The sequence below is a fragment of the Panthera leo genome, chromosome A3, assembly GCF_018350215.1.
Source record: "Panthera leo isolate Ple1 chromosome A3, P.leo_Ple1_pat1.1, whole genome shotgun sequence".
NCBI classification, from domain to species: Eukaryota; Metazoa; Chordata; class Mammalia; order Carnivora; family Felidae; genus Panthera; species Panthera leo.
Window position 1 is genome coordinate 122,514,598 of NC_056681.1, and position 11,657 is coordinate 122,526,254.

Consider the following 11,657-nt stretch of genomic DNA (forward strand, 5'->3'; position numbering starts at 1 on the left):
TGACCTCTGAGTGATGCATGGCATGCTACCATCATTGTAAGGGTGTAGAACGTCCTCGTTACTAATTTTGGTTCACTTGGATGGATGAAGCCTGATTTAGTACCCCATGGTTATTCAGCCATCAATTTAGTAAATCAAAACACATACATTACTTTCGTTCTTGACCCAACCCTGACTTAAATATTGGGAAATTTACTTGTTGATTAGGTACTCGATGTTGATGGAGAATCCAAGGATGATTAGCTCTGTGTGCTAGATTAAACAGGAAGGTAGAGTTGAGTTATGACAGGTTTAATGGAGGAGCCCTAACACATGGAACTTCTGGAAGGGCAGCCTAACTTCAGGCAAAATAGCAAAGGCTGTCATTTGGAAGATAGAGGAACTCTTAACAACAAAAAACAAAAAACAGATGCCTTTGAGGTTTACTTAGAGCATGCAAGCATTCAAGGCTTTTTAGTAATTAAAAATGCTTGAATGTGACTAGAAGAGAGATCCAGAGGAGAGTAAAATGATTGAGCATGGGTTGGAATGGCAGATGTTCACCAATTGGCAGCAAAAAGTTAAGGCAACTAGGAGATGAGAATAAAAGGGGACAAGTTAATTTGTTTCAAATGCAAGGAAGATAGCTTTAGTTTTCACAATTTTAGATGAGATCAGGGATTTTGCGGAGATAAGATTCAGGTTTTGTGGAGAGGCACTAAAGATAACTTCCTGAGATTATTTTTATTTTTATGAAATGAAAATTTAGAAGCTAGAATTTGGCAATGCATTGGAAGTATGGGACACTCTGAAGACATTTTCCTGCTTTCAGTTGGAAGTTAAATGAATAGGGTTTTATTACAGCTGAATAGAGAACATTGGCTAAAATCTGCAACAGGAAATAAAAGAACAGATTATTAATTAGGACCCTCGTTTTTGCCCAATGTTTTCAATAGTTTTTCAGTTATTTCATTAAAAATGTATGCATTACCTTAAATCAACTACTGATCAAGAATAAGCAAAATTATATATTTCATTGAATTAACTGATAATTACCTAGCACCTCCATGCTGTATAATCTTAGGTTGCACTTTATTAGTAAATATGTTTTATAATTGTGCAGCCCACACGGCTACAATTGAAAGGTTTGAATGTGTTTTTCCTCCTGCATTTATTATATCGACTTTGGTGAGTAGCCATATTGCATTTGTTAAATAGGGTCTTAATGCAGATACTTTTTATTCTTTTCTGTCAGATCCATCGTCTCATCCCTCGCCTATAAGGAATAAACATATCACAAAGAAAATTCACTGCAAAGCATGTGCCCATTAAATTTCGTTGATGAATACACAAAATGCCTGAGTAGCTAAGTAATATACAGATATGAAAAATCCCTATATAGTTTTATAATGCATGCACACACACATACACACACACACAAATAGATATGTGTGTGTGTGTGTATATATATATATATATACATACATACATACATACACGCATGTACGTACATACAGACATACATTTAGATGTGAAGGTTGACATCCTAAAAATAAATTTTCCTTCTCACAGTAAGCCAAGTTACAGTACTTTGTTAAGCAAAAGATTAAATTATTCTCATTTTATGCACTGCCATCTGGCATACTTGTACTTTTTTTGTGAATCACAGAAAAAGCAATTCAAAACCAGACATTAAATAGACTCATAAGTAATTATCGACATATTAAGTAGTTTCTGAAGACAGGTTTGAACACATACATTCCAACAGGATTTTCTTAGGTTGATAGCCATAAGCGTTTTCATTGAGAAAAAATATTTTATAATATTATTGTAAAATAATTTGGCACTGTTTCTATGTACATCTGCTTGAATATTCTTAAAACATGCTACATTACAAAAGTAATTCTGTTCTGTGATTCATACTCATCCCCCTTTTTCTTTGATATTTTTCTATGTTTTATTAATGGGGCAGGAATCCTCATAATGAAGGAGATGTCTTCATCCTGAAAACACCCAGACCGTTTTGCCCAGATGCTGTATACCTCTCGGGATTCTGCAGGTTTGGGGGGAGAGTGGGTGGAAGTAATCTACTTTCTTTGTGGAACAGGGCTCATGTCAAAGGGACGACTCAGAAGCTTTCCCAATTTCTTTTTGAGAGTAAGATAATGATGTCACAGGAAAACTGGTTCCATTTTTTTATAGTCCTGATCTTAAGAAATATGCCTTTATATTTAACCCAAACAGATGCCCCTGCCAGCACTACTGCTCTGGAGGACTTTGTAATCCCCCAAGGCAGCCATTTGTAATTCTGGTCACACTAGGTTACAGGTCCTTAAACCTCTTTCAGTGTGTGGTCCTTGGAGCCAAGCACAGTATTCCCAGTATGGAGTCAAAGAATGGAGTAATTCTCACTTTCAGTTTTTCTTATAGAAATATATTACAATTCACAGACTGCATTTGTCTTGTCAGGAGACCCTGCAAACAGTTGCCTAAAATGGATCTTGACTCATTAAGATCAGGAATATTTATTAAATGTGTTTTGTCTTCTCAAATATTTGTACCTAAACACAGACATTTACAATTAGCCCTATTATATCCCATTCTATTAGTTTTGTCTGTTTTTAACTATTAGATCTTCCTTAACAACCTACTTAATTTTTATGAAATTAAAAACAAAACACCTTTTAGTACAGAAAAAGTGAAAAAGATAGGACAAAATGGACAATATTAGACAAAAGTAGGGCCATTATGTGTGTGTGTGTATATATATATATATATATACACACACACATACATACATACATATATATATACACACACACTATATATATGTGTATATACATATAGCCTAAGGCATCACCATTATCATTATGTGTATAAGAATTCTATATGCTGCATTTTTTCTACTTAAAATTACTTTATGGATATTTGATTGCATTATTTAATATTCTTTTGAAATCTGATTTCCGGGAAGGACTGAATAATATTTGACAAAATGGGTATATTATATTTAGTTAAACAGTAGATGGTTATTATCTGTCAATTTTTTCTATTGCAAATAATACTGCTAAACACATTCTTATACTTAAAATTTTGCTTGCATTTCTCAATAACTTTAGAATAAATTACTGGATATAGACTGTTTGGATTAAAATTGTGAATATTTAGAGGAAATATTAATGCATATTGCCAAATTGAAATTCATTCACAAGGTGAATTTTATTTTCCAGTATGTAAATCTGTATAATAAATATGTATGTGTATATATAATACTTATGCACATATCTATAATATATAAAACACATACATTTATATATATATACACATGTGTGTAGATAAGTTTATATTTTTATATACATATATGTGTGTATAGAATATGTAGATATATATTGAGATAGATAGATACAGATATAGATATAGATAGATATAGTTGATATAGATACAGATACCTGGAGTGGATAGAAAGAAGTAAAGGTAAAAAGGTAGAAAAAGGTAAAGGTAGAAAAAAAAATTTTCTACCAGGTATTATTACATATCTTATAGCTGACTCTTTAACTGTGGGGTTGAACGTGTTATGTCAGGGTAAGTGTTACATTGTGGTATCAGGCTAGTTCAGAAATGTATCCCCTGGGTGTGTGGGATACAAAGGTACTATGATAGACTTGACCTGTATTTTACCTTTCCTGTTTCTTTGACAAACATTTCTATAACAAATGGCACAATGAAAGTCTAAAATTTTAGCAGGCTATGACCATTGCATGGAAAGATTCATATAAGAGATTCATCCAGAGGTAACAATGAAACTATAGCCTTTGATGGGGTATGGTAAAAATTGTTGCTATTATTTTTGAGAAGACAAATACTCCACTGAGGCTTCCTTGGTGCTTGCAAAAGATAATTTAGTAAAAATCTTATAAGCATTGTTGGACTGCTCTGGGTTAGGTACTAGTTCATTTAGACTAATAAAGGAATGTTCCTTTTATTTTGGAGATCTCACTCTCTAAAAGAGGATACTGAAAAGTAAGCAGTGATCTATGGAGTGACATAGATAGGCTCAGAGGTCTGTGTGAGATTCGCTGGGGCACTGACTTCAGGTCTTAATCTTCCAATTGAACTAGCATTCTCTTTCTTCTCTGATCACCTGTTGCTGTTCTGTGGTGACTAAAATAGTACAATGGGAAGAAAAAAAGGATAATGGGTAGGCAAACAATGGACAAAGAAATCTAATTAAACAGAAGTACACCCTAATCTAGACCCTGTCTTCAAAGGAAATTAAATTACCTTTAGGCAAGACCAGTCGAAGAACTTGGCAGCAAATTTTGCTAATAGTATATATCCTGGCACTTGCTTGCAACTGTATCTACCTGTTCTCTGTATGCCACTAAGTAGAGAGGGATATGCTGGGTGCCAGACCAGGGCTGGTCCCTAAATACGCTGATGTATCTCACTGCTGATTTACCAGTGAAAGTACCCTTGTTGCACAGTCACTGATGTTTGCAGATAGAGACTGTGTATGAGCCAAGAACACCAATGACAGATCAGAGTTTCCAGCTCTGTAAGTGAGAGGAGCCACAGGCTTTAGACTTCCATCAGAAAACTCCTATGATTGTTAATTTATAAGTCCCACCTTATTGTTTCCATAAAATTGGGAACTATCATTTTCTTCTCTACAACCCACAAATTGGTAATTCAAATTGAGAACCCAAGCTATTGCCCGGACGTTTGTAAAGGCAGAAAAAGGCTGCCAATGACAATTATGCTAACCTTAGCACCAATAAGAGGGAGATGATGAAATAAATCAAATGGCAGTAAGTATCTGTTTGTCAGGCTGCATCAGAAGTGGGTGCAAGAAAGCCCAGCTACATAATGAAGAACCAAAGGACCAAGGCAATCAAAATATTTCTTTAGCTACATTGCCAATCACTAGAACTGCTCTAAAGTTTGCACTGCATGTCTGAGTTGTGAAAAGAAAAAAAAAACTTTAAAACTATAGGTGTGTGAGAGCTAGAGTTGATGGTGGTGAATAAGAGTTCAAACCGAACTTCCTTGCAACTTTCGGGGAGGCATCAGCAAACAGGTCCTCATCCAAGTAATCATCATAGAAGAGGTAACATAGACCTGAAGCCTCTGACACTCAATAAGAGAGAACCATTTAAGGACATAGAAGTACATGAAGGAAAGCAAAAAAAGAAAAAAAAGAAAAAAAGAGCAGCCTCAGAGGTCAAAAGAAAGCCATCTCATGTGGTGTCATAGAACTCAGGGAAAGAACATTTTTAAAAAACACTGAGTGATTAGAAATGTCAAATATCAAGACTCAGAAAAGAGAAGTGGTCTTTGCAACAAAAAGCTCACAGACTGGGGTGCCTGGGTGGCTCAGTCGGTTAAATGTCTGGCTTTTGATTTCAGCTCAGGTCATGATCTCATGATTCATGGAATTGAGCCCCACGTTGGGCTCTCCTCTGACAGCGTAGAGCCTGCTTGTGATTCTCTTCCTTTCCTTCTCTGCCTCTCCCCTGCTTTCTGTCTCTGTCTCTCTAAATAAACAAACTTTTTTTTTTAATCTCACAGATAATCACAGGGAAATGAGGTGTCAGGGGAACAAAGTAGGGCAAAGCCAGATTGTTGTGAGTTGATGAACAAACAGGAGGTGTACAAATTGGAGACCATATGAATAGACAATCATTCCAGGATTATTTCATGGAACTTGATTTAAGATGAGAGAGACCTGAAGATATTTAAATGATTACGTGATACAGTCAATATACAGTAGCAAATAATTTATCTATCTGTGGGGTCTCACATTTCTATCTTATTCTAGCCTTTCCATTCTCAAGCAGCATGGTTTTGGACATTTGTCTAGGTGTTCCTCTCTTCATCTGTCAGTGTGGGTCCATATCCTCTCAACCAATGTTAGCCAATTACGTGTGTGTGTGTGTGTGTTTCTTTTTTTGAGGCCACTGCAGAAAGAGGGAAAAATCAATGTAGCAGAGTCTCTCGGGAGGTAGCAGACTATAGATTCAATAACTCCAGTGAATGAATCTTTCAAAGGAGGAAGGTCTCTCTTACATTGTGGTATATGTAAAAGATAAAAAATAAGGGTTCGGGTCTATTTAGCTTTATGAGTTTGACATTAACAGATTTCCAATTTTAATGGCCTTTGTTTGTTCTGAAATAAGCAAGAGAATTATCAGCTCCCAGTAGGTTACAGGGCAAGTGAGTAGAAGGCCTCAGGAAGATGAAGATTTTAAATAGCTAGTGGGGTGATGGCAAGAGACAGTTTACTGAGACAACAGTGTGTCGGACTATCCCTGTGCCCATCGGATGCCAGAGATAACACGCCTAAAGGAACAGTTTTTTGTGAAGTTCTTTTTTCTCTGAACAGTGTCCCTAGTCTGGTGCTTGATTAGGGAAGTGCCGTTGAAATCTGAAAGCAGAAGTGGATGAGGGTGGAAGATGACATCCGTTGGTAGGTAATGGAAAAATAGAAAGGATAGAAGTATGGAGACCTTGGTCAGAGGAAAGGTAAGTTGGAATGAAACTAACTGGAGGCCTAGGAGGGTGGAAAGTTTTAGTGTGAAAAAAACAAAAATAACAGAAAAAAACACTAGGGTTTTATAAGCAGAACTTTTCTAGATTTTAAGGAGCCGGCTTGTATCCGTGTGAATGAGTATATATTTCGGAAGGTTAGAGGTAAAGGTAAGGTCACTCATTTTCTCCTTGTCATCCTTACATAACCACTAAAGGTCCCTCTTTCATTTTGTTTTTCTTAAGCAAACATTTAATGAATTATTTATTTGTAAATCAATAAATAAGCACACTAAACCTAAAAAATGTGAAAAATGAAGGCTAAATTCATTAGTAATCCATAGGCAGGCCAAATGAGACTCCAGTTGTGCAGAGATTTGAATGTTTTATAAATAGCATAATCACTGCAGATCTATACCCTGAACATACAGTGTTGATAATCTCATTTATCCCACCAACTCTCCTCAAAAAGGATGAATTCTACTTAGTTCTGGTTGATGTGTCTTAAATTCCAAACTAATGAAGTTTTACTGAATTTGAGGACCACTCTGTGGCTAAAGTACTAATCCCTCCAGTCATTTGTTTCTTGCTTACATAGGCATACATGGGTAAGCACGTGTGTATGTAAGTTTTCATTCTGAAGTTTATAACAACAATATACTATTAGTGACTGGCACACAAAGTTATGCAAAATGACTCCTTCATTCTCTTCTAAACTTACAGTTCAGTTGATGTTATTGTCCTCAGCGGTCATAGGAGATGTACAGCTGTCATAGGATAAAAACACTGGGATCCTAAATCAAAGTAGTTATTCACAATATTTTGCTTCAAAGAAGATTTGCACTTAAACATAAATCGCGATGGAGCACCTGGGTGGCCCAGTCAGTTAAGCATCTGACTCTTGGTTTTGGCTTAGGTCATAATCTCACAGTTTCATGAGTTTGAGTCCCACGTTGGACTCTGTGCTGGCAGCACGGACTCTACTTGGGATCCTCTGTCTCCCTCTCTGTCTGCCCCTCCCCCACTCACTCTGTCTCTGCCTCTGTCAAAAAATAAATTTTTCAAAGTTAAAAAAATAAACATAAATCAAGAAATTAGTCTATATAATTTGAGAGCTATTTTAGAATCCTACGCTTTGACTCTGTCTTTCTTGAAGGAAGGTTGACGCATAATTTCTGGATAATTTAGAAAAAAGGTATGACCTTTCTAGCTAGTTTTAAAATGACTAGTTTTTTCTATAAGATTTCCAAACATATCTTTCTGAATTCACTAGTTTCTAGAATGTACCATGAACAAAGTTCTGAAACCTGGGAAAAATGAGGATCTATGTAAGCCAGCCCAAGAAGATACTTCAAATTGTCTTAGATTTGTGTATCAATTTAGAGGAAACAACTGATTCCACCAAATCCTGAAATCACCCATGGAGAAGAGACTGCTAGACCAAGCTATATCTCTCCCCACCAGGACAATTTCATATTCTACTAGGGAGCCTTAAAAGGTTTTGTCTTGTGGGGTATATGATATATGATGCCTATTCCCACAGACTTCTCAAGTGACAACATCTTTACCACTAATCCCTTATACACCAAAGTGGCTGAAGAAGAAGTACACTTTAATTACATAGCACCAAAAATAACTACCAATTTATTTTTTATCTGGAAAAAGTATTTTAAGAGGCTCTGAAAGAGCAGAGAAACTAAGAATCGCAAGATTAAAGGGTATTGAAAAATTTTATATTAAATCTTTCACACAAACTTTTTCTCCTTACATGAAAAGTACTAAATAAGTTACATTTAAACGCCCTACTTATATAAAAGTAAAATCAGGTACTTCTCATTTAAGAGAAAGTGGATAAGATTTAAAATATAAGGCATAGATGTTAAGGATGAGCTGTCTAATCCAAATTACATTAAAAACCAAATATACAATATAAACACAAATTTACATTTTCCTGAAAGGAGGCAAATATTCATTATCTACTCCCAATAGGTAAATGACACTGAAGACAAGAAATATGCATGGACTAAATACTTTCTTGCTTTGACATATATAAAAAATAATACATTTCATGTTCATCTAAATGTTTTGGGTTATACTGTTAGAAATATGTAATTCTATTTTATGGACAGGTCAACTAGTGGAAATATCACAGTCATTTGAATTGGTTTTCTTTATACTGGGTAGGGCTTATGTCTCTTTCTTTTTAAGATTACTGAGGTATAATTGATATAAATTACAAAAAATTACACGTGTTAATGTATACATTTTGGTAAGTTTGGACATTAGCATACACCCATGATATTATTACCACAATCAAGGTACTAACCATATCCATCACCTCCAGCAATTTCCTTTTGTTCTTTTGTGTGCATTTGTGTGTGTCTGTGTAAGAACACTTGACATGAGAACTATCCTCAACATATTTTAAGTACCTCATACTGTGTTAATTGTATGCACTATGTTGTACAGCATATCTCTAGGACTTTTTCATCTTGCATAGTTTTTTAAGATTCTTTGCACATGCAAAATATGCCATAAGATATTGCAGTGGACAATGCACCTATTTTTAGGTCAACCTTGGCAAATCACACGAGAATCAATTGCATTAAGGAGAAAACTAGATTCCATATTTTATTCTTTGTCTTGTGTTTCTTCGCATTCAAATTCCTTGACATCTTCTTGGCTGCTGTAAGTAATGCAATTAGAAGTTGATGGCTGAGTGTAGTGCTTACTTTGTTAGATTTTGGGAGGCTTGTGTGATCATCATTTTCTTCAACATATGACACTTTGGAATCATCCACTGTAGTTTTTTGTTTGTTCATTTGTTTACAGTCAGGAACATCAAAGCCCTCTTCTACTTGTATTGACTTTTCTAGATAGGCTTGTACAGATACTTTCTCTTTGTGAAGACAGTTCTCACCAATTGTCCAGCATCTGTTGCAATGGAGTGGAAGGGAAGGATTCCTTTCATAAAGTATACTTCCAGCAGTCTGCCAAGGAAATTTCAGCATCTTCTTCAAGTGAATATACTTCACTCTCTCCTGCCTGATTTACCTTGATATACCTTATCATCTTCCTCTGAGAGTTATTCTTCTTCACTAAGGTTACAGTCTTCTGAATTGAGATTCAGCTTCAAATTCTACAGCAATTTAATCTAAAACTGAATCCTGATCCAACCACCCAAATGTTCACGTACCCCGGAATCAAGATCCGGATTTGCTGGAATCTCTGGATTCCCTGCTCTTGATTCTTCACACTGTATCTCCCTTATAACACATAAAGTGAGGCTTTCATCAAAGAAAGAGAAATACTGTAAGACTTCGGGTGCTTTCTTTGTCATTCACCAGGTAATTCATCCAAATTTTTGCCGAGTCAGAAGTTCTCTTTTCTTCTTCTGAATTCTCAAAATGCTCTTAAATCCCAGGCCTGGGGATACATGAGCACCCTAGGTCCAAAGAAGGAGGCCCCTGACAGCAAAACAACCCAGCAAGACCTCAGTCAGAGGGCCCAGGGCTGCCCACCAGCTGGGCTTCTTGCTCTGTTTTCATCCCAGTCACTAAGGCTGCACAGGACCCAAGAGGAGCCCAGCTTGCTCAGGTCCCCTAGTGCATCTCCTGGGTATTTGTGCATGTGCACCCAGGCCATGCAGACTCTCAAATTTCCCCTTTAATTTTCAAAATCGTCCAGGTTTGGACACAAATTATTTTTTCATACCATGTAAGAATCATTGGTAAGTAGAAGCCAAGGAAAGGCAAGGGCCGGGTGCATAAAGGATAACCCAAATGGGTGCAGAATTCATGGCCCAGCAATGAGGGAAAAATAGAGGGCTTGAGTAAGAATACTTATAAATAAGTGCATATTAATAAAACAGAATTGGATAAAAGCTAAAAAATCAAATTTAAGTCTTCACACACTATAGACAGCAGTCCAGTGGAACATCTGGGAACCTAATATGCAGCAAGCATCTAACATTCACAATGGTGAATAATTCCATGTGATGCTCCTCTGATTTAATTACCTTAAAGAGTCCAAGTTTGATTCCTTCCAAAAGTTAGCGTCTATTGCAAGCCTAACGAGTTAAAAGTTTGAGCTGGAGAATAGAGCCATTACAAAATAAAAGTAATCAACCAACTCTTACAGATCTCCTAAAGCAATGATTCACACAGGATTTCACACAAAACTCCCATTAATGTTAATGAAATTGGGTAAGTTACAGGCTGAAACTCTCCCATACATTGATAGGTGAATAGTTCCCTGAGGTACTTACTTAGATGAGGGAACTTAATTTTCTCTCCACTAATCCTCTCTGGATGAAAAATACAAAATAATGCTTCACAAGTTAGGTTTCTTTTTAAAGTAGATGGCACAAATTCAGAATCATTGGTGTGAATTAATCAAAACCCTCATTAGGACATCGACTAGCTCATTTTCAGCCAATCAAACCATCTTCCATTCAGATACCAGTTGGCCAAAGTCTTAGAAGTCAGTCTTGTTTGTGACTCTGAAAGTAACCGATTAAGTCCATTCTATCTTGTTTTTTCAAGATTCTAGAAAAAAGGAACTGTGCAATTATGTGAGAGAACTAGTTGAAAAGAAATAGACATTCTTGATTGCCTTGGTATGAATTGAAGAGTTCAGCTGCTGATTTAATTAGCTGCCTAGGGAAGGAGAGATCATGAAATGTTGAGTTAGAAACAATATAAGATCATTCAAAGACTTATACAAGTGATAGTACAGGTATAAGTAAGCTTCTGGGGCAGAAGTGGTTAGTGTGTGTGTGTGTGTGTGTGTTTCAGAATTAGCAACTTCCACTAGCATGTGAGTGTTTTTGCTCTATAATAATCATTATAATGTTTATTTGGTTGTGTACAGCTCTTGACTAGTGCAAAATAAATTGCCTATTCAACTTCTCATTTATTACAACTTCCCAGGATATAGGCAGGGCTGTGGTTACTGTATTACTTTACAACTGACAAAGTGAGGCTCAATTCAGTAACTTATCTCATAGAAGAATAGTGGTAGGCCCACAAAACACATATTAAATCCAACAAATGTAAATAAAGCAAGTATGCTGATTTTGATGATGATAATGATGTCATAGAAAGTAAAGCTTCTTAAAATCCCATTTGGTCTACCCTTCTCTCTTTTACAAC

The 11,657-nt window shown here is 36.0% G+C and overlaps 1 pseudogene; it reads right to left on the minus strand.

Annotated features, from left to right (window-relative positions):
• Positions 1–8,991: 8,991 nt before the first annotated feature.
• LOC122215274 lies at positions 8,992–10,149 on the minus strand (annotated as a pseudogene).
• Positions 10,150–11,657: the final 1,508 nt, after the last annotated feature.